The 24,767-nt window shown below is 44.3% G+C and overlaps 1 protein-coding gene across 1 annotated transcript in view; it reads right to left on the reverse strand.

Moving 5' to 3' along the window:
- The window catches only part of NDRG3 (NDRG family member 3), a 60,034-nt gene extending 36,906 nt beyond the window's left edge, over positions 1–23,128 (reverse strand). The window contains exon 1 of the mRNA XM_082326021.1: positions 23,048–23,128. The gene's annotated coding sequence lies outside the window, so the exon portion shown is untranslated. The remainder of the gene's footprint in view (positions 1–23,047) is intronic.
- Between the last annotated feature and the right edge of the window lie 1,639 nt (positions 23,129–24,767).

Below are 24,767 nucleotides of genomic sequence, written 5' to 3' on the forward strand. Positions count from 1 at the left end.
CCAGGCTGCAGGAGCGAGAGCAGGACCTCCGAAGGGGCCAGAGGAGACCGCGTGCTGAGGTGAGCCAGGAAGCCACTGAAGATGGCTGAACTGAGAGCAAAACCAGACAGAAAGATTAAACCTGCACAGCCACAAATGGCCAGATGGTGGTTTTCTTTTCTAAATCTTGTGATTCCAATCTGCTCATCCAGCAAATTTGAGTTTTTTCCACTTTCCTAGAAACTCAAAGCTTCTTGAAGGTTTTTTGCAGGAAAAGGTACAGGGGGTGCCTGCCCATCACTGCTTGCAAGCAGCTTTTTTTAGATTGCTGAACCAGCTCTTCCCAATCCACTCACATGTGAACTCTCCAGAAAGCGGCTGTCACAGCCTCAGGACTCCATTTGAATCTGTTCAGAGGATATTCTGTAGGCAGATGCACGCACTTTTCTCTTCCCAAGGTCTTAGCTATGAATGTGGTTGTCCTGGACCAAATCTGGGTAACTCGTTATTACAGCATGAGAACTGACTCGCTCTACACGATTATTCACCACAGCTTCACCTGAGCATCCTGCTATGCTAATAACAAGGCTTTTGGTTTGAAACACGGCAAAGGGGCACATTTGTCCACAAAAGGCCACAAAAATTTCTCAAAAGAGAATGCTCTGTAGCAGAGAGACCTGGTAAAGCACATCTCCAAATGCAGAGGCAAAGGGAATGGTGGGGTACTGGTGATCTGCTCCAACCATGTTAAAGACTCCTTGTAAAAAGATCTGCAGACATGTCTGCCCAGGAAACAATCAATTCTTTCCCTCCACTCCTCCTGTTATTTAAAGAAATAAACATGTCATTTCATAAGCTGAAAGGAAGTTTAAAATACCACAACAAAGCAGCATAAATATTCACAGCACACAGAAGAGCTCTAGAGAAGAGAGGCTACAGGCAAAGGAAAAGGTTTGCCTGGAATGATCCGTGTATAAATCATACATTTTTCTATAAATGTCCCAGTACCACATGCTTTCCAAGTATTCCTCTTGCCTCCATTTATATATGACTATAAATATACTCAAATACCCCAATTTAAACCATCCATCCCTTTCCAAAGGCTTCCCGAAGGCTGGAGTAGACTCTATGCTCTTTCAAAACCAGTAAGACAAGAATCGAGGAAAGACATTTGGTGAATCATTAGCACAGAGACTAGAAATCAGGGTAGGACATAGAAAGCTGGAAAACACCAAGGCAGGTGAGCCTCAGAAAGAAACCATCTACCTATAAATAAGATCTGAAATATGTGCTTGCACGCTTACTCCAAGGTAAGGGTGCTCTCAATTTACATCATACAAAAAAAGTTGTGTCAAAGGAAGTTCAGTAAGTCAAGAGCATGAGTACTACAGACCTGACCCACAGAGCCAGCAGTGTAAACTGCACCGCCTGTGGGGACTCAGGCTCCGGTTTCTATTCAGCAAAGTTCTAGCAGTACCGCTCCCCACAGGGTTACAAGCTGCAAGAGTTGGATCTTGAATCCAGCTCTCTGGGCACCTCTTTGAATATTCTGTTTTACTATGGATGTGCAACCTCTCCACACCACTTAGGAACTCAGTGCAACAAAATCTTGTATTCAGAGGCTGAAAATTTTTGTTCATTCATCTCTTAACTCATACAGCAACTTGACTACAGCTTCTAATTTGTTAACGCCATAGCCCGTTATACTCCTGCTTTGTACAGTAACCACGTTGAGGCAAAATTACACAAGACAGTTATCCAGCTATGCTATAAAACATGGCCTTAAATGTACCTACATATACGCTCCCTTGTTTGGCAGCCCAGCAGAGGCCAGCTGAAGAAGCCTCCTCTCTAGGGACTGACTACACCTACAGTCATGACAATCTGGGTTAGGTTTCCAAGAACTGCTCTCTGACACAGCTACCCGCTTCTTATGAGATGGGAAGAAGAAATGCTGCTCCAGGGCATGCAAAGGAAGGCGGGAACAAACACAGAATCTGCAGCCAGTGCAAGAACCAAAGTAAACTACCCAGGGTCCTCAGGTCTGCAGCTCAGGCATTTAGCCAGCCATGTGTGTTATGTAGCTTTTCACTACAGCTTTTTCCTTCCTGCATAAGGGGATTCCTGCTTCCCGTGCCTCCTTTGCCTCTCTCTCTCGTACACACCAGAAGACAAGCTGCCTGATGAGGCTCCTCAGTCTGGTCAGGCAGACCACAGTCTTGGCATATAGATCTTAAGTAAAATAAGTTTCATTTATGGCCTTTGAGACCCTTGGGCATTCCTGTTATGTTGCTGCTCTGTCCTTTGTAAGCCTCTTGACAGCAGTATGCTTCCTAACCACCTGCATATGCTACTCTGTTTTCTATCCTGAAATGCTGGCTGACACAGCAAACTTCCAGCAAAACAGCAAAGGGTCCAAATTCACTTTCAAAATATTTTCCTAGGTTACTCACTTTGTGTTCCAGCTCATATATTTTTGGGAATGCACCACATGGCGCTCCACCTCCAAGACAAACTGCGAGCCTGCAGAGAGAAACTACGTTCTGCTTAACCAGCACAGTGCCAGCTACTGCACACGAGCAACAGCAGCTTCATAACACAGCATGCTTTTACCTCCTTTAAATCTGGGCTACACCCAGGACAGAAATGCCAGCTGTTAAATATCCTTACTAAGGAGTTTAAATGAGACCTACATTTAACAATGGTTTTGTTAGGAAAAGGTCCGTGCCCAGCTTTCCATTAATTTTGGAGAAAGAGTCCAATTCTAATTACAAGAAGCGTCACACTGCCACATGCGTAACCGAGCTCAGCTAGCAGGACGTCACCCTTAGCCACCATTTGAATTAACAAGCATCAGCTACAGGGCTGATTAAGCAAGAATGCAAGAAAAATGTAAAAGTCTTCAAATTGTTTTGGGCTACCTGGACCAGTGCCCATGAAAACACTGAACGATGCTGAGCTCCCCTGTACAGTACAGTCCAAGAAGTTTTATATCCTGGATATCCCCACTCTAAACTGGAATGAGAAATTTCTCCTATGAAAATGATGCAAATTATTGTTTCCAAAAGAGCCTTTTCTGATCACGGTATCTCCTTCAAATAGCTTTGCAGCACTTCCCTTAATAAGCCATTCTTCCCACTGCAAATGAAATAAGCAGTGGCTATTATTATCAATTATGTTATTCACATGATTTTTCCATGTCCCTTTCTTGCCCAGTGGCACCACTCTAAAGCAACACCTGCATTATCCAGCATCAGCAGCTCACGCAGCTCGAAGTAAAACAGAGAGTCATCTCTATCAGTTTTACGGTGAAGGACATGTTCAAATGGATCTGTTCAAAGATGCTGTCCCCTCTACTGAGCCACCTGCTTCCACAACCCCCGTAGTTCAGGAGGTCCCACCCAGGTATGGGTGAGGGCTCTTGAAGGCTTCAGTTGGACATCTGCCCCAACCCAAACATTTGTAGCTGCTTCATCAGCACTGTCTACCATCACTGCATTAACCCCGTGCCATCTCCTCTGTCCATCCCGTGACACCTCCGAGCTCTCACCCACACAGAGGCAGCGCGTGTCGCTGAGCTCGATTGCTCTGGATGCACACATCCTCCCATCTGACACAAGGCAAACGGGGAAATCGGTCTCTTCGGCAGCAGCTTACTCTTAAGGAGCTTATGATTAAATCTGGCTGCTTTCCACCACATCCTTTGGTTCCCTTTGCAGCTTTATTTTCAAGCTTGTTTCTGCTTTGTTTCAACTATGCTTCCTACTAATTGACTATGCGTTTTTACGTTTTAAGTGAAAAAAATTAATCAAATGTGAATATGTATACCATTGAGCAAAATAAAGCATTCCAGAGCAAGATGGATTGGAAATGTCTAAATGAGATTTTAACAATTATTTTTATCATCAAGCATTTCAATTTACTGAAATTTAATGCTGATTTTGCATTTTATTTATCTTACTGAAAAAGTTGCATTTTCACTGCCTACCAAACATTAAATTGCATTGATAAATATAGCCTTTACACCCAACTGAGCCTTCTTGCTGTGTGGGAGGAACCACCATTTAAATTATGGTATAGCTAAACAAACATTTAGTCAGACCTCAGTTTTCATATTTTGTAATGCAATTGTGATTGATCTTTTTAAATTCATTTGTGTGAAGTGCTATTGGGATAGAAGAAAAATATTCAGATCAAATGCATAAGAAAAGTTTGTAGAGTCGCTTTCATTTTAAAAATAAAACTACCTTAAACTTTTTGTGCTCACTCATCTATATAAATTGCACAACGTAAATATGATGCAATAACATACGTTCAGCAGTAGAGGAATTGCACCAAGTAATTTTGGTCACATCTCTTGGCATGTGCAGTGTAATATAGTGCAGCCTGGATAAACCTCACTTAATGTGGGTACAGAAATCATCACAGATATGTGCAAAGCTCAGGAAGAACGAATACGTTCTGCTCCTCAGCAGCTCGAACAACACAACTGCTTCTGGTATCAGCTCATTCGGGTAACTAACACCCTTTCATTGTGCTGTATATGTACATATGTCTAAATCACTTCTACTGTCTTTGCAGAGCAAACCCAAACTTTTCCTCTTACTTCATTCAAACTTGAATAAATGGATTTTGGCCATCAGAAAATAGTATACCTGCAGTGAAAAGCTGATCAAACATTTCAACATCTCCAAAGTTATCCATCAGACATGGGAGAGACCTTTTAAGTTTTATCACAGCAAATACATATTGTTTAGTATTAAATAATTATGTCTATTGAATATAAGAATACAGATGTACACAGACAGATTTAACTCTCAGGATGCAGTTTCACTATTTTAATCTGCTCTAACTGCAGACCACTTGCAAAAGGGGCATTCACAGGATTGACATACATTTTAAGAACGCATATACGTTGTATGAAAAACAAATTGCTAAAATTAGATTTTTCTTATATGCTTTTTTCCCCTTCTTCCTCATTATTTAAATGCATCTTTCCCTTACCCATGTAGCACTGCTCCTTGGAGCTTCCCAGAACAAGCTCCTTCGGTTTGGCTTATTGCCCACACTGCATCATCTGAAAGACAATCTCTTCCCAAGTATCAGTGTCATTACTTCAAAACCATCACAACTGCTGTACTGCTCTCACTTCCATCATTTCCAGTCTGTGAATTAACTTCCAAGCAGAAAACATCCTTGTGTGCGTCAGGCTGAATTTTATGCCCCTTCTCAGGCAGCTGGCCAGCGCAGGAGAGGCAACTCAAATTAAGACAGTTAGACCAGTACAGGATGCAGGGCAACTCAGAATCAATTCAGGATGTAATTTCATTATTCATTTAATATAATTGTGGGTTGCTGCCAAAAGGGATGCTCCTGTCCTCCCTCCCTACGCCAGCCAGAAATTCCTTCCTCTCCTTCCCTTGCACCAGGTCAATGATTATGCATCAACATGGCAAGTCAGATCTGCTTACTGCCTCCTCAATTGTTTTTTCCAGGACTAGTTTTCACTTGGATCAGTGAACTGACTGAGGAAAAGGCCCCTTCAGCTCCTTGTGTACCACCTTTTTTCCAAATCTGTCAAGTATAAAGACCTTGCTTTGAGATTTGATTGTAAGAAACGGGGTTTTCTGGCAGTGTTAGCTCTTCAGTTGAATCACAGAGCGGATCAAGTACACGCTCAGGACACTGCCAGATGATACGCAGGGGCCTGCACTTAGCTTCAAGATATGTTAAATCTAATCAATTTAGATAAAGAGTATACAGAATATAAGAAAGAACTCAGTTTACTAAACTGAGTTGCCTTGTTGTAGGGTATTATTTCAGGATACAGAGGAACGAAAGTTTCATCTCACAGCCTCTGAAACAGAACATCAGACCCTCCAGCTGTCTTCTCTGCCCTGCTCCTCCGTCCCCTTGCAGCCGTGACCCAAACCCTGCCTTAAGCAGTGTCTAGCATGTCTGACTGCAACGTGAGCAGATTTAATGCTGACTTTTTGCCAGGCTAGCTTTCTGCTGTTTTAGCAAACCGAATGAGCCTATCAGGCAATCATATGAACATCAGGACTGGCTCCTGTAATGAGGACCAGACATGTCATGAGCTCTGGAGTCGGCTCCAAATCCTGCAGTCTAAGTTGAGCATCAGGTACAACATACAGAGTAGGCAAATATACAAGTTAAAGTAGTTAATTCACTACAATCTTCGTGGTGCTCCCTGGATACAAGTAACCAGGTCTATAAATTAACATCTAGTACACATCAGCATGGGCATTCAGGTTGTAAGTTTCTGAAATGGATAGAAGCCCTTCGATAAAACAGGTAATAATGTCTTATTTCAGAGAGGGTGGAAACAGATAAGGGATGCAGCAGTTGACCACGTCTTCTTCCAGCCATTGTGAACATCCTCCCTCACGACTAACGGGAGCAGTTTGTAAACACCTGCATGAATATAACAAGAGACATAGGATGGAAAACGCCAACTGCTTCAGCAATAAAGGGAGAATGCCCGAGGCTATCAGCTCCCTGCAAGGTACATCTGCCCAGGCACTCAGACGTTAACTCCACAGAGTTCTCTGGGATGTACTTGTGTCAGACCCTGGCCCTTCCCTCAAGCGACACTGGGCACACAAGGGCTCCAAGTGACCTGTTTCTCAAAAGTAAAATGAAGCAAGGTCCTTCCTCGTTTAGGAAGCATTATCCTGTAGAATAGGTTACACTGGAATGATCCTTTGAAGGATACTAGTGGAAGATCTGCTTTTCAATAGAAAACACAATACAATTAGGCTAAATGATGTAGTGTGACAGAAAGCCAGCAAATCTGGCTCAGACACATTAAATTTCAAGAAAAGAAACTATATAAAAAATGAGGCAAGTTGTCAAAATAAGAAAATAGAAAAAGCAATAAAAAGAAGGAATCCTACAAGGACCCTGGAGACTGTTAAAAATGCTGTACGGGAAGCCCAGGTAATCTGTGTACCACAATGCAAGCATAAAGACAGAGCCACCCTAAATACAAACCCTGCATGACTCAATAGGAAGTTTCCGGAGGCTATCCTGGGAACAGCTGGAATTTAAAAGAAATGGGAACTTTGTCCAGATGAGTAAAACAGGAAATCCCATAAAGCACAGTAAACCAAATGCAAACAGGAAACTGAGAGGACTAAAAGAAAGAAAGAATTTGAATGGTCCCTAGGCAAAGGATGCTCAAACTGATAGTTTGTGTTACTTGTTTACTTGCTAGCTATGTTACTCAAACATGTCACAACCAGGAAGCCAGCTACAAGAGACATTGCAAGGTTTCCATTTACAGGATGTGAATGCAATCGCAGAACATAAGCTGGAAGGGATCTCTGGAGGTCATCTAGCACGACCTCCTACTCCAAGAAGGAGTAATTTCAAAGCTGGATCCAGTTGCTCTACATCTCTAAGGATGTAGATTCCAGCATTACACACCACTCTCATCGCAAAAATTATTTCCTTTATCCAGTGGGAATTTCCCTTGCTGCAAGTGGAAGGTAGACGTATAAACAATGAGATTTTTAACCTGAAAATATCACAGACCAGAAAAAGAAAAATGAAAATCCAAAAGCAGTGACTGTTACAGCCACACATCAGCCCTATTTAAAAATTCCTTTTCTAAAACCGTTTAATAATGAATAAGGAATCAACTCAGATACTTCACATTAAAGGCATAGATGGAGCAGAAATTCATCTCCTGGTAGATTTTTCAAGGCAGATGTTAATATGTCAAAATAACAGGTTTAATATTAAATTGATCTCTGCCCCTGAAAAATATTAAATACTTTCCAGAATAAGAACCCATGGAGAACTGCACAGGATCTGTGTAGTGCAAGATTCGGTCTGATACAGTCCAAGAGCAAATGCCTAGGAAACAGCAGAAGAATAGCACCCAGTGATATTTCCTCTTTGCTCGTACATCCACGCGTACTTCAGACGAGCGTCAGTCTCTCTCAGGTCCTGTAGAAGCTTCTTCCCCAGCACACTGAAATGCTGCTGTTCTTTCTGAACACAGAGGTTATTTATTCTCGGGCTCTGTGCTGCAGAAAAACTGGTAAGGCAGCCTTACCCATGAAATCTAGTTTGGTGCCTCTCTCCTTCGCCGAGCGTCACAAAAGTTATGAATATTTTCACCTATCATACACAGAATACTCTTTCATCCCAACATGACAAAACCAAAAAATAATATTCAATATAAAGTAACATACTCGGAAAGACTAACTCTTTCCGATAGCCCATTTCAACAGCTGTGAGCAGCCACCACTTTCCAGAAGTCGGTGTGTGCTGTCCAGAGAAGGACCTTCCCAATGCAAGGCCCTTAGCAAAGGGCAAGCGTTAGAACACCAGCCCTGACCCTATGAAAGCCTGCTGATAATACCTTCTCTAAAGACAGGCTAGCTTGCCAACACTCACCTGGAGAAAAGTATCAAATATTTTTACCTGGTTTTAGTATTTCCTTCCTGTTACATTACATGCACATTTCTCCCATACTAACCTTTAAGCAGAATTTAGTTTAAAGACACTGCTGATGCAGTCATCTCAGAAATAAAATAAGAGCCCTAGTTAGTTCTGGATTTATATTACTTTTTTTCCCTCCCTCTCCAAGCTTCATTGCCTTATCCTTTTGGGAAATGGCAGATATATTTACCTACCCCATGTCCAGTATTGCAATGTTACAGCCATGAATTCTAAAGAAACCCTCAAAGGAGATTTAAAATGTTCTGAAGGGCAGTCATACCATAAGATGCAATTAAGACAATATTAGTCAGGTGAATTGTGGTACTAACAGGTGCCAAACCCAATTGTAAAGAATATATTAGTTTAAGCCACTATCATGGTACCAAAGTGTAGATTCTCTTTTGAGCCTCCTCCTCCACATCAATTTAAGCTAATGAGTTTTAGCTGACTGGTGGAGAGGTCTAAGAGCACCCACAGAGCATAACACAATTAGTTATCTGTTAAGGCCCAGTAATCCAATTACTCTGGATCATACACGATACTTTAAAAGTAAAATGGTAATAACGCACCTTGCCACAGAATATTCCCTCACCATCTCAAGAGCCTGATTCAGCCTCGGGTGCAGCCGTACCCTGCTCAGAAGCGAGGCGTGCCCAGGCAGGCACCAGCCTCTCCCGGGGAGCGAGGTCCCTGAGGCCACACGCTCACGCCGCAGCTCAGCACGTGTTACAGCCGTTACAAGGGAGAGGTTATCTGGACAACACCAACAGACCCCGTCACTCCTCTCCCTACTCTTTCAACCTCCGAATATCTCGAAGATTTGCAGACTGAGGTAATATCTTTCATTTAACTAGCTGGAAATAACAACAAGCTTTTGTGACCAGAAGCCTTTCTCCAGGTCAGGAGCAGATGTTAAGGCAAAATACAACTCAAAGCACAATTCACTTGAGCAGTCTATGAGTTTAAGTGATATCTCTCCTTACAATTAAGTAATTTTAGGCAAGGTGCTCTGAATCGGCCTAAAATGGCAAGAAATTAATTTTGTCAAGAAATACATGAACACAACAAACCACAGGTAATAAACCACAAATAAATAGCACTTGTGCATTGCAACTATGTCCAGTTTCCATGAATCCAAAACCTTCTCCTTCAGTCTGTCCTTTTCTAAATCCTGTGGAGCAATCTCAAAACAACAGTACTGTCACTGGTTGGTATTTTATTGTATCATTTCTGTAGTAGCTGAAGCTGGAACTACCTACCACAACTGTAAGAATATGCCACCATTCCAACTCGCTGTCAGACCAAGAGGATACATTAGCTCTTGCTGTCACAGAAGTTTTAATATTCCAATAACAACCCCAAAATACCAGCGATCTATACAAACTGTATTTGACTTTACTGGCTATGTCCACCAAAACACTTGTTGAGAAGTTGCACTGATTTTGCCCAATGAAAAATGATCAGAGGGGCTGTTGCATCCTGCCAGGCTTCCTATCTCTACTCCAACATTTGAAAGGATTTCTCTTACAAACAGAGCTCTAGAGCTAAGCCTTCAAAGCCCTGTGAACAGCATTCTTATGAAGTGTTAACTGCAAAATAAATCAGCCTAAATCCAGGGAATTGTTTCAACAGATTGAAACCTCAACGCCAAAGAGAGGAGAAGGTCCTGCTCCCACTTTATAAATATCTCACTTTGTTTTGAGCCTGCCACCCGCTACTTTCATTCAGTGGTCTTAGTCCTTTCATCAGAAGAGACAGTGAATAATGGGTTCATATATGCTCCATGCTGCTAAGACTTTATATGCTTTCATCACGTCCTCTTCAAAGATATCTTTTTGAGCCTGAAGTGTTTTGATCTAGTTATCATTCTTTACAAGGAACTCATTTCACACCTTTGATCATTCTTGTCAACTTTTTCAGGATCTCTCCCAGTTTCACTGGGTCTTTTGGAGCGATGAGACCACTACTCACGCAGCATTCACAACACAGGTACGCTATGGGTTTACACAGCAGTATGTTTCCTAGTTTGATCACTATTATTTTTCCACAAGCATCTAACCTTCAATTTGCTTTTCCAAACACTGAGATAATATTTTGATAGAACTGCCTGTTATAACCCCCAAGTTTCATCTATGACTGGAAAGCCAATTCAGAACTCATCACTGTATACATACAGTGGGGGCTGTTCTCCAGGTGCGTTACTTCACTACACTGAATTTAAAATGCTATTTTATCACTCAGTGCCATAGGATTTTTCCATGTTTCCCTCAAAGTTAACTCTTCTGTTTACTATCATAAATAATTTATTTTTTATCAACAAACAAACATTGTCACCTTTCTTCCATTTATTCTTTTAACTTTGACTTCTCTGTGCTTTTTGGCCCTCGCATCATTCTCTGGCAACGGCTAACATTGTGAAAATACTGTATAAAATAAATCTTCTTTCTGTCTGATTTATTTAAATTTTTAGTGGATGTCCCAACAGTCCTCACGCTCCCAGAAGTGACGGTTATTCTTTATTCACCTTCTGTGCCAGTCATGCTTCCATAAAGCTTTATTACTTTCTTTTGTCCTCCAAGTGGCTCCTTTCCAAGGTGCAAAGTCCTAAACTGTTTAATGTCTCCTTTCTTCTCATTCCACACCTTTACCCTCTCTTGTCACCTTTCTCTCTCTTTCCTAGTTCTCTTATACTCAAAGAATTTGCCAGAATAATTATGCTGATAATGAGCTGCAGTGTAGATTATGTCTAAGATTTTACTGCTTTATAGGACCGTTTTTCATGCTTCCTCAGGGAGATGTATCAGAGTTTCTCTTTAGAAATGTGCCTTAATACTGCCATATACCTTCACAAACATGCAGACAACATTCTGCATAATGCCCTGCTTCCCCTGCCACTCCCAGAATTGAGAGTTTTGTTAAAAACTATATTGTTATTACATCATTTTGAATCTAAGCTGCTCATATTCTTCCCCCTTGACCTCAAGTTGACCTCAATTTTTATTTTTTTTTTTTTTAATTAGCCCTTTTGTGTACATTTTCTGCATTTGTGTATGAGCTACACTAGGTCAGTGCCTGGTACCTGCAAACAAAGAGAAAAGTGTCCATCCACTACAGCAGTGGAGAAGTCCTATACTCTACTTGTTCAAGAGCTTCAATCAAAAGAAGGACACAGCGGGAATCATTAGACTCTGATATTCATTTCTTTTCAAAACAACGTGTTGATCTGATTTAGTTTCAGTAGTTCATCCTAATCTGTTTTTAGGCTGTACTCTCGGTTTTTTTGGACCCTTCAGGTAATGCTTCCTACGTTCATCATATTCAACACAGTAAAGTCAGAAGAGATCAGTTTCATTCATCTGTCTGACCCTCCTGCCTAGCACAGGATAGCGAATTTCTCTAATTCCTTCACCAAGCCACGCACGCTGGGATTGAGCAGCGCCGTTTCTCTTAGGACCTTTTGAGTCAGCACTGAATAACTTTCCGTTTAATGAAGGGACCAACACTTTCCATTGCAGCCTGATACACTGGCACCTGACACACTCCTCCTGTTAAACATTCACCTCAGGTAAAGTTTAAATGTTTTGGGTTTACTTCAAATGAAGCTGTAATCAGGGGAGAAACAGGGAAAGATGTAAGAGCTCCAAGACCACCTCCCCTGCAATGACTCTGCAGCCAGCCTGGAGTAAAATAGAGACTCTGCCCTCACCACTGCTGCCCTGCAGACAGATTGAGAGCTGTTTTCTACCTTTTATTACCCAATCACCAGTAATAAAACTTGTTGCTCTTCATCTAGCCGCTGCACAAAAGAGAAAGACAGCACAGCATCGCTCAACTAAGCTCCTTACTAGGCCAGTGGTGATGGCGATCACTAAATCGTGTTAATGCAGGTGCTCAGATGAAGAGGCAGCAGCTCTCATTTTTGAGATGTGACTGTTCGTCACTTAAAAATTATGAGTACACAGGTATGTCAGTAAAAAAAAGGATGGAACTTTCTAACAGCTGCACAGAAATCACTGCAGTCCTTGTCTGTTGGCCAGATAAGAGAAAGAGATCCCCCTCCTGCTGCAACTGCACTCAGGAGCACGGAGGCACCAGAGCTCCAGACCAGCCCCTGGGAGCGCAGCATCGCCGCTCCCTGCACCCTGGCTTTCCCTGTACCTTTTATTCACACGGATGCTTGAACCGTGCTGCAGGGATGCAGAGGCCAAGAGTGAGGAACAAGTCCCTTGGTTTACGGAAAGGTGAGTGCCAGTCTTGCAAGCTGAGGCCCCAGACTACGAAAAGCAATTTGGAGTCACTGCTGCTGGGAAGACCTGGGGTTCTCTTAAAAATGCAAAAGAAAATTTGAGTCTAGTGATTTATGATAGGATAAAAATACTTCAGACTTCACTAAAGGAATTGTTTCAAGATCAGGATTTAAAATCTGTGAGCCTTTCCTTATTGAAAGCTTTGACAATACTAAGACTGTATTCACTTAAATCTTTTTTAGGCCAATAAGGTGATGATGGCTTCCACATAAGCAGTTCATTTTAATGTGGAGGCATGATAAAAATAGCAGCCTAAGTGCCATGTTTACAATCAATCCACAGCCCAGAATGACGTCTGAAGGCTAGAGATCTGAGAAAACATTAATACATCACATCAAAGAAATCAGACTACAGAAAAGCAAGATACCCACATTACAACACTTCTCAGGCAATTAACGCTTAGGTCACGAATTATGCTTTCTGGTGCATATGTTTCAAGCCATTTCAATCTTTTTCCCCAACAACTACTACCTACCAATCAGAGAAAGTACAGAGATTTGTATTCTGGAGACCTCCAGAAAAGGCTGAGTAATACTTCTACCTAAACAGTTCTTATTTTATGAAAATGAAGTACTGACTATTTCTCCTGCCTTTATGTAAAGTCTTAAATTCCTATTCCACTATGAATTTCTTCAAAGGTTACTATACCATACAATGAAGTACATTCTATTTCTTTTTTTTTTTTTTTTTTTTTTTTAAAGAGAGCACAAGCTTCTCCGACTGTTTTATTGCGTTCATTGTTAAGAAACTGCCATCTTTATTAAACAAGAATGAAGTAATTAAAGTCAAGGGGGGGAAAAAAAGCAGTTATCGTGTGAAAGACCAAAGGGAAAACCTCCACTATCCTTCTATTACTGACAAAAAAAAAAAAAAAAATCTAATGCTCAGTGAATGCCTCCTTCATCTGTCTGAGAAATCCTGTGCAACACCATTTTAAAGCTGGCATTTGAAAGCTGTCTTGTGCTTGTTTTGCAACCTCAGTAAAATATTTTTTAAACAAGGAAAAAAATATGAAGGTTTTTTTCCAGACCAAAGCAGCTTCTCAGGATAGATGAGAAGAGCAGCTCAGCCTCCGTGCCGCAGCATCACTGCGCACACCGCTTCTGCTGGAAGCGTGGCAGCAGGGGAGCTGAGGGCTGTTTGCAGCTTGGCTGCAAGCAACACGAGCACACAGCTCACTGTACCTTCCAAAGGCATCTTCTGCTCCACCTCAACGCATTACAGATACTCATCCACTCTTCACTATCAAGGTTTGAGTGTCCTCCAGGAATTCCGCTCCCTTTGGGATATCACGGTTAATAAAAAAAAAGCAGGATGACAGGCTTCTGAGAAGTCTTTAGAGGTGACTGCACTGCCAAGAAAAACTGTGAGCAGTGAGGAAATATCATTTTCTAACACCTAAAAATACCACCAAAAGTGGAATGCATTCATGTGGAACAGGCACAGGACCCCCCTCCTGAGTAACCAACTGGTAAGCTCTGCAAATTGTTTTAAAGACATTTTTATACTGGTGAGAGTGGCACCATACATATAATTATAGTGGCCTAGAATTACCCTTGAAAACACTTCATTTAGGCAATTACTACCAGGCATAACAATAAAAGCCATTTCTCACAGTGTAAGCTGAATCACTATCTGAAGGGCTTGATGGTCTCATTATACTAGTGAGGCTTCTGTAGCGTACACATGACCAGACAGCCCTGGCACCAAAGCTGTTGCTTCCCAGATTTCAACGGACTGCTGAAATTCATGAACATAGAATCTATTATGTAGGTAATAATCCTCTATAACAGCAACTGTCAGGCTACCCAAAATTTGGGAATCACTGCCAATGTTCCTATGCATTTGCAGAGAATTCATGAAGACAACATGGGAGTACACATCACACAAAACGTATCCATTCATTTTCAACATGCATGAACAGGAAACAAAAAAAACCAACACAGTAAAAAGCATTTGGTAAGAAGGGTGCAACAAGTCTCCATCACTGTCTTGGTATGACCGTCTCAGGCTGGAGAGGGGCCAGAAAGGCTGTGTGCATCCATACCCAGTCAGGGCATCTGTATTTTTAAAAAAACCAAAACCAAACCAAATCTTCCATTCACCACCCAAAGCATAGTTATTTCAGAAAGGAAGGATTGGGGGGGGGGGGGGGCAATGGTGTTTCCTATTCCCGCACTTCCACCACCTATGCTCTCCAGCATGCCACCACAGAAGTTCAGAAGAACCAGGATACTCCCCAAGGAAATCACGTCAGTAAAGGTCTCCGACTTCCTCGCAGGTTTGGGGTGGAAACCTGGAGCACAGACCGGCTGAGAGACAGGGACTGCTGCAGTAAAGTCAATCACTCTCGAGGCAAGCAACACCTCTGAGCAAGAATCACGTCTGAGACTGCTCCCTCCGTTAGAGGACGTCCACAGAAAAATTAGTCAGCAATTACTCACACAAAGCAATCTGGACACATACCCTCTTACCATGTGCAATACATCCAGAGAAGTGTATATTCAAACACAATGAGTAACCTGAGCTAACGGACAACAAAATCAACCTGGCTTTAAGCCCCAGTAGCTCCTTTTTTTAAGGAGTGTTCTCCAACTGCAAGCATCACACTCAGCAATTGCACATAAAAAACCCTTTTGGGTGCAGAAACCAGGAGAAATGCCGATGGTTTATATTTTCTAAGATCTGGAATGCTGCTGAAGAGATCAGAAAGACAGTTTTTCTGAGCACGAGAGATCACACAAGCACTGGGTGTTTCCTGAAGCTCGACTGGCAGCAGGACTTAGACTGTGTGTTGTTTGTGGCATTTTAGCAGAAGTTTAGAAAAACACATACTGCAAAGTTCCCAGGCTGGGGTACAACTGAGTACCACAGCACACAGACCATATCTCCACTCCTCCCGGGGAATGGAGGCCTCACTTTTTTTTTTTTTTTTTTTTTTTAATATGCCACTGCAAAAAAAAAAAAAAAAAAAAAAAAAAAAAGATACGTAGGTCTCCAAAAACCCAGATTGTTTTAACTTTTTCTTGGAGGCTGAGACGACCTGAACTTCTTCATTAACTCTTTTGTACAGACAAAGCTACAACCTCCTCTGTGCTTTTGTATTCACTCTGCTGGAAAATTCCAGCCCTTTTTGCAATTCAGACATTTGTGTTGAAATCTTCATGATGATGGGCCAGTAACTGAAAAATTGCAGTTGACAGTCCTAGATTACTCTATGCTGACTCCTCAGTCACAATCATTCAATTACACGACACAACAGTATGAATGAGCATGGTACCAAACACTACAAAGTGACAAACGTGGCAGTTGTAGCCAGGGAGATGACATTACAGCCCTGCATTTGCAGACGGACACAGGCGAGCGTGAGGTCTCACCAAGGAGACATCTTGACGGATGATCTTCTGAACCACCCCTCCTTCCTTTTGTTTCTTCCAACACCTAACAGCAGCTATAGCATTTGCTTTATATAGGCGTTACACTGTGCACAACGCTGAAGGATAATTTACTCTCTTTTGAAGCGATGTCCTTGCTGCAAACCAGAAGCCAGCAGACCTGGTGGTGCCACCGGTCAGCTCCCAACTCCAAGGTATTCCCAGAGTCCCCATGCACCAGGATCTCACAGCAGCACGACTATGCTCACCTTTGCAGGGACAGAACTGAGAGGCCACTCACTGCCAGGTGATCTGGCAAATGATTTGATTCATTAGCCAAACGTGAATTGGACAGAATACCTGCTGGGTGTTCCATCCATTTATGGCTACAAGTAACCAAAACCATTTAGGGCATACAAGCTCTCTTACTGACTTCTTTTTTTTTTTTTTAAATAATGAATGTTTCCAATTTACTATTTATCTTAAAAACATCAGGAAAGTATAATTTTGTTCTGTGGCTGAGCTAATCCGTGTGCAGATTTTCACCAAGCTCTGTGCCCTTCTCTCTGTCAGCCCATGAATAAAGCTCCATTGCATTGTAAAATGAGAAAAAAATCTTCCCTGGCTTTCCTGAAGACCATAAGAAACATATTTGGTAACCTTTTCATCCAAGCTGAAGGAAAAAAGAAGTTGAATTTATAACAAGGACCATTTCTTTGATGAAAACCACATCAGAATGAACTACATGAGCAAAATAGCAAAGGTAGAATACTATACAATGGTTAAAAATGCCTCTTTATCCACTGATGAGTGTGTGCTTGCTCCACACTCCCAATACTATTATATTAATTTTCCAGCCATGGCAGAGACAAACCATGCGGCATCTGAACTGGCAGCACAGAAAATCAGACTTAAACCACTCCCCCAGCCCCCATCTCCTACCATCTGGAAAATAAAGCACAAAACCACATACAAACCCTCCTTTTCTGGAAGGAAATACACCAGTCCAAGTCCTATAACCATATATTTACACAAATTAAGCTTTTCTTTTTGCCTATGGAAAGGTAGAAACACACAAACTGAAAAAAACAGACCTGAGCAATACATTTCAAATCTACCACAGCCAAAAGAAACTGTTAAAAACAGAAGCATCTAACTTCAGTTCTGCACATAAAGACAACCCAAAAAACCCCTCAACAGAAAACTGTTATTATGTATGACAACAGAACTGGTGAATCTGGATATGAATTTTCAAGAACACACCTGAAAAGCCTATTTAGTGAACAAAAAATTCATTAAACATCTGTATCATTTGTATTTAGGCAACTTAAATGTACACAAATAATTCTGGTGTTTACAAAACACTACAAGGGCATCAGTAACAGAATTTGTGAATTTCCAGTTATATGTTTTTGAAATATTTATGATGCAATTGTTCCTAATAAGTTAGAATTAAGTCCATATATAGGATAAAAAGTAATACTAGATCCCTACTAATTTACAGAAATGCACTAAAAATCTCTTCTTGTTCACTGTCTTTGTTTAAGAAATTCCAGATATCAAACCATGGTCAGATTGTTTTTCTGCCTCAGCACAGTGAAAATATCCGAGAACCAGTCACAGAATCAATCAGATTAGTACCTAGGTGCAATTCATAAACCAAGTCATACTAATCCAACTACAGCATCAAATTTATGCCAACTTGGAATAAAAAGTGCAAGTCTGTGCACAGACACCTACACTGCCTTCAGTCTAGACTACAGTTGAGCCTGTAAGGTCACAATTTCAATCAGCGGCGGCAGCAGCAAGCATAGAAATATGCACTTATCCAACTGAATTGATTCTAATTAAATCCACACATTTGTATACTATCAGTACAGCAACACTAAATCAGCATTAATTTATCATTTGTTGGGTTCATTTCCAGCCAGATCTGTTTCCAGACTGGCTTCACTGCATGGCAGCAGCAGTGCTGGAGGGGAACCGACAGGGCTGTGAGGACGGGCACAACCTCTCCGATAGCAGGGCGTTCACGGGCATGCGTTTATAGCGGTGACGAAACCCCAATACAAGATAACATTCAGATAGGTACTGAACTTCGGCAGCTCTGCAGCTAAAGGACAAACGGGAAAGCCCTCGTCTGGACTGATAACTAGCTGAAAACAGACGACAGAGGGTAGGCATAAATGGTCAGTTTTCATAGGGAGGGAGACTGCCAGGAGCCTTTGCAGTGCTCTGCTATACACTGTATTCATAAACAATCTGGAAAAAGGGCCAAGGAGTGGAGTGAAAGTCTCCTGAGGATATAAGCTATTCTGACAGTAAAGAGAAGGGCTGACTGAAGACCTGCAGAAAAACCCTATGAGAGTGAATAATCGGGAAATAAAATAACAGATGAAATTCAGTGCAAATAAAGTAGCAGTTGGAAGAAAAATGATCCTAATTTAACATATAGAATGATGTGCTCCAAATTGATCATTAACATTCAGAAAGTCTTGCTGGAGTCATGACAGAATGATAAAAGCATCAGCTCACAGCCATTCAACATATAAAAAAATAAACCTAATGTTAGGGAATGATTAGTAATTAAACCTCCATATAAAGATATAGAACATCTGCAGCTTAAATCCTGGATGCAGCGCCTGTTCCTTCATTTCAAGAGGACATAATGGAAGGGGAAAATATTTTTAAAAAGGAAACAAGGTTTGAAAAGATGAATAACAAGAACTAATCAATTAGACTAGGGTTCTTCTGCCTGGAAACAGAGACTACTGCAGTGACATATGACAGAAGCCTATAAAATCATCAGTTGCATGGAGAAGGGAAACAGAGATCAGTTGTTCACTGTTTCCAAACAATACAAAAGCTAAGAGAGATGAAATGAAGGTAGCAGCTGTCAAGTTCAAAAGAAAACAAGCAGAGGCAGTTAGCACCTACAACATTATTTTGTGCTCTGGAATGTCTCCCCTGGGATGCATCAGTGCTATACATTAAAATGGACTGGAGACATGAGCAAGTTCACAGAAGAAAAATACATTAACCATTAACGAAATAAACGCAAACAACATCTGCCTCCTGACGTCCTACAGCTGACGAGAGACAAGAGGGCTATCAGACAAAGGCTTATATAATTTGCCCTCACCTTATGCTCCTCTCTTTTTGGTCACTGTCGGGAAAGAAGAGCAGACTAGAGGGTTCCGCCTGGTTCTACGGCTGTCCTTACACCGCAAAAATCAATTACATCTCTGGTACTGCTCAGCCCTTCTTTGAACTCTTTCAACTTGCTTACCTGGCAAACGTTGATCTTCTGGGGAGATGGGGACACAGAGGGGCTGGATTAGTGCCCTGCTTATTTAGCAAACTGAACTGGTTCAGGAAAACATCCAGTGAATGCTGGAGATGGTACAAGACAGGGTAAGAACAGGACCAGCCCTTTTGCATGCCAGCCGGTCATTAGATCAGTTTAAGATGTAACACGCAGCTTCACCACCACAATACAGATGAAAAGGAAGCAGCAGATTGCCTATACCCTCTGTTCGAACACACAGAGAAAAGCTACAATTCCAGGTCTTGTGGGGAAGAAAAAAGGGCTAGTTTCACATTTGTAATCCATCTGGTAATTACAAAGAGAGTCTGGTTTATACACGACTGAATAGTAAAGGTTACTTTAAAATTAAACATCAGATTTATAACCACTACTGTATTTATACCATGTAAAGTAAGGAACACCCCTTCGGCAAACTAAAACCTGCTGTAAAGACAGAAACGCATCCAAGTCTGGTAAGGACGATAGCCAAATGAAAACAAAGCTATTCCTTCTCGTGCTTCCCACAGCATCAATTTGATTACTACATTAAATGGTGCTACATCAGTCACAGAAGCCAAGGGGATAGGACCAGATAGAAAAAGGTGAACGATCAATAAGAATATATTATTCAAAATCCAGCAAGTCTCATTTACAATTCAGAATTTACGAGAACAGAACTGAAGACCAAGTGAGATTCTTAAAATCTCTCATCAACTCTTGATTTGCACAGTAGAGGGCACAGTCACCCAGTCATTCCCATGTCAGAACCAAATTACAACTGCTTTGCTTAATAACTGACCTGATCTGGCCAGAATGCTGAGAATTCCCAGGGAAAAGCAATACAGAATTTTATTATTCCTCCCAAACCACATTCATATGAAATGTGATGCATCACCAAGATGCATCAAGACACATATCGGGAACATTTTCTTCAACATTACACAGAGAAACAGCAGCAAAACACTCCTCTGTTCTCCTTTAACTATTGCGGATTAAACCAAGCTGTAATAATTATGGACACAAATAGTCTTAACCAGTACTGTGCAACTGTCCAACACAAGGCTTAAAGAGTCGTAAGCAGCAGAGGCATATTTACTTACATCCAAGATCCAGCTGACACATGATAAGCACAAGATAAACCCTGATAATGGAGGGTTATGGTGTCAGCACTGCCTACAGAAACAGGACTCACTGAGTGTTTGGCTTTACCTTTTTCCAGGAAGCAACAGTGGTGGCAATCCAGCTGAGCTATTATTTGTGAGAATGACAATTAAATAACTAAAAATTAAAATCCCTATTCTGTTACACATGAAAACCAAACCAAGAAAAATTTTTCAAGCTGATATGCTTTCTCCTATTTATTTTTTTATTTTTACGCTTAGACTATATTATGACCACAATTTTTTGAGCTTCTTACTGAAAATACCGTACTTATGTATTACTACTTTGCTATAACATTTACCTTGAGCATGCAACAGAGGAACGTTTAAGAGAACTGTCCTAGAAGCGTCTTTAAGAAAATTTCCTAGTATATCTTTAAGGGACCAAAATATACGTTGTATGTAATAAAGCCTCTGAAATCTAAATGTACCACTACACTTATGCTTTCCAATGAAAAACATTAAAGATCCTGTCATGTATGACCAATGTGAAATGAGAGCTGCAAACAGAAGCACTGGAGGATTTCTGAAGGGGATCTGAGATTAGGAAAATGCAAATTAAACAAGTTTGTTCATTTCAATTAGTTTTTAACCTTAGATACAAAATGAGTAGCTAGGAATATAATTACAGCCTCCAATAATGCTGCTTCCAGCAGTTGCTTAGCTTTCATTTTATAACATTTCCAGCTTCTACATTTGCAAACATCTCAATACAAGCCAAGTATAGCCCACACTAAGTTTCTGCCCTCAAGACAGCCAGTTTCAGTGCCTCATGTGCCACACACAAGCTAAGTTTCAAAATCCCAAAGAAACAAATGAAATTGGAACAGTCATTGCCAATCCTGAGCCCTCTCCACAATCCCAGTCCAATGGCCATGAATCCAAATAAATCTTAGTGATTGCCTTGCTTCTTCAGGAGTCTACCCCCAGTTCAGTAAGAGAGACACATTTGGTAAGCTCTCCTCCCCTAGTCCAAGTAAATTACTGTGCCAGAAAAGCTCCAAAGCTGACTTTAAACTCAGCTCTTAAACTTTACGTTACCTTTTGACTTTTCACTATAGGCCCATACACTAGGGCTAAACACCGTTTGACAGGCTCCAGGATTTGGAAGACTGTTGTCCTCTTGTTTCTATAGAAAAGGAGAGGCAGAAGCTCAAGTAACGATCCCCCAAGTCCTCCTGTCTGAACAGGGGAGAGTCACGAGCATGCCTGACAAAGAAGCAGAAGTGGATTCTTCTCCACTTGTAACCCCCATCTTCTCATCACCTCAGTATTCAGGCACAAACACTCTTAGGGGCTTCCCAGATGCAACCCCCTGACACTCACCAGATCCTTCCTACTCTCTGGAGCAAACACGCCTGTGACCGGGTCACCCCAGCTCTGCTACAGACTTTGACCGTATCGCACTGTATCACAACTTGATCACGCACCGGTTCCAGACTCCTCGGACTCGAGAGGGACCAAAAAACGCGTCGGACACCAGGCTCCCAATCGGCAGCGCAACACCCCAAGGCGCTGCCGCGGAGCCAGCTGACGGCGCTCCCAACGCCGCCGGGGAAGCCAGTGACAGTGTTGCACGGCGTGGCTTGTTTTGTAACACTGCATTTTCTGCACCGGACTTTATAATGATGATTTTTAAGATAGGAGAAGCATCTGACTCTGCTACAACGTTTTGAATTGCTCCCCATGATTTACATTAAATATAAAAAAAGAAACGGCCATTGACCTAAAGTGATGATGCAAGTCAACAAAACAATTTTTACAAGCTATTCCCTTCCCATTCACGTACTGACAAGACTGTACCGAGTTAAAGAAAAACACCCTCTTTTCGTTCTCCAAAGTAAATAACACAACTGAGAACGCTGAGACCTGAATACCAGGAAGAAAAGCCACGGATGAGAGCACGCAGAAAGCCCGGAGCACCCCAGCCCGGCATTTACAAGAAGAAAATTTCATGTACATTTCCGCAGTAAAGCCGGGGGCAGGTTCGAGGCGGTTCGCTCCTTTCCCCGGCGTGACGAGGGACGGTTTCCTACACCCAGCTCCGTCAGGGAGCGGTGCTTTCCTCCGGCCTTCCCTAACGGCAGAGCAGCGGAGCGGAGCGCAGCCCTCCCTCAGCGGCGGCGACCGCCCGGCCCCCCGCGGGCTGCGGCCGCCCCAGCGGGACCCGCCCGGGAACGGCCCGCCCCCGCCCCGGTGACCTCGCGGGTACCCGTTCCCCGGGGCCGGGGCGCGGCAGCGGCGGGGCGCGGGGCTCGGCGGCACGGAAGGTGCCCGCGGGAGCGGCCGCCGCGAGCCGCCGACTCCGGCCCGCCCGCCCGCCCGCCCGCCGGACCGGCTGCCTCAAGCGCCTCAGTGCCGCTGCGGCGGCGACCGGCAGCCGCGGGGGACGCGCAGGGCCGGCCCCAGCCGCGTCCGGAGCCGCTGCCGGGCGGCGGCGAGGCTCACCTGGGCGGCGGCGGCGGGGCGCACCTGGGCGGCAGGTACCTCAGCAGCTCCGGCCGCCGCGGCATGGGGGGCGCGCTGCGCCTGCGCGCTGCGCCGCGGGCACCGCGCCTGCGCGGGGGTCCCTCGGGGGTCGGGACTACAAACAAGATGGCGGCCGGGCGGCGAGCCGGGGCTGGCCGCCATTTTGGGGGTAGTTCCTCTCGCCCGGCGGGCTGGGCCCCGGCCGCTGCCGCCGCCCCTGCCGCGCCGCAGCGGCCCGCCCGGGCGGGAGGCGGCGCCGCTCCCCGCGGCCGGGCCCCCGTCACCCCCCGCCGCCCTGGGCCCGGTTCTGCCCTGCGGCCTCTCCGCCCCCTCTCACCTGGAAGCCCAGCGTAGGAGGCTCCCCGGCCGCAACCGCGCGCTCGCCCGCCCCTGCGCCCCGGTCGCGAGCGAGGTCGGGGCAGCGACCCGGGACCGGGGTTACCGGGTTACGCTAAGGGAGCGCGCCTGCAGCGATCCTTGGAGCCGCTCCAAAGCCTGAACCCCCCCTTGCCTTGCTTTTGGTTTGTTGTGGTTTTTTTTTTTTTTCCCCCTCCGGAGGTAGGGCTTAGACTCCATTCTTGGCAGGCCGAACAAACGTGCCCGTTCCTCCCCCCGCCGGAGGCCGGCAGCGTGCAGGGCGGGCGCTGGGGAGCCCTCCCCGGGGCACGGCTGTCCCTCCGCCCCGTCCCCGCCGCGGGCCCCGCTGCTCGGTGAGGGCAGCGCCCCGAAGGGGCGGCGGGCTCTGCGCAGCGCCGGGCCTCAGCCGCGCCCGCGAGCAGCGCCCGCGCCGCCCTGCGCCTCCTGCCGCCTTGGGCCCCTCTTCAGGGGCGTCGCGAAGCCGAAACGCTTGGTTCCCGGGACAGCGTGGCGTCCCCAGGGCCTCTCGCCCTACCCTGGGTCGGGCCCTGCCCCAAACGTTTGAAAACAAGGTGTTGCCCAAACTTAATCAATATTCTGGTTTCTGGTGCCACCCAGTGGTCCTAGGTACTGCGTGTAACTCCGTTCTTCAGTCATTGAAGGCTGTCGCCGAGTAGCAGGGGAGGAGGGGAGGCAGAGCGGAGGCGGCCCGCAGGCAGGCCCTTCCCGGGTGGGTTCCCGTAGGAGGGAGAGCGCCGGGCCATGCTGGCACCGGGCTCGCCCCGGCCCCGCGCAGCGCGGCCGGGTGCCCCGTGCTCCCCTCCCCTTAGCTCTGGGCCCAGCCCTTCCTCGCCTCGCTGCCCTGAACCGCCGGTGAAATCCTGCCACCTCCCTCACCACTAGCTGCTGCTTTATCGCCCGTTCCCACTTACCTGTTATCCCTGGCAATTTGTCAGTAGTTTCTCTCACCCTGTCCGGCTAGCTGAACATCAGGCCGGGGCCCTCTCGTTTGCCAGCAGTCCCCCTCTTTGCGGCGACAGCAGAAGAAGCTGCCCTACGGGGGAAACCTCTGCTCCTGCCGTTGCAAGGGGCTGCGATCTGACCTCCCGCCACCGAGACCCGGTGAGGGCAATACCGGGAACTGATAGGGAGGCACGGTAGGTAAATACCCCTGTAAGCAGGCAGACAAGTCCGGCTCTTTGGCCTTGCTACCCACACGGTGCTTCCCAGGTGTTGGCAGCAAGGTGGAGTACGCTGGTTGTCTTGCAGGCTCCCGGTGCTGGAGTGAACCCAGTTCTTGCCCAAGTCTCAGGTCTGTGGAGGCCACCTTGCAGATCTGGGT

This window comes from Platalea leucorodia, assembly GCF_965183815.1.
Source record: "Platalea leucorodia genome assembly, chromosome: 13".
NCBI classification, from domain to species: domain Eukaryota; kingdom Metazoa; phylum Chordata; class Aves; order Pelecaniformes; family Threskiornithidae; genus Platalea; species Platalea leucorodia.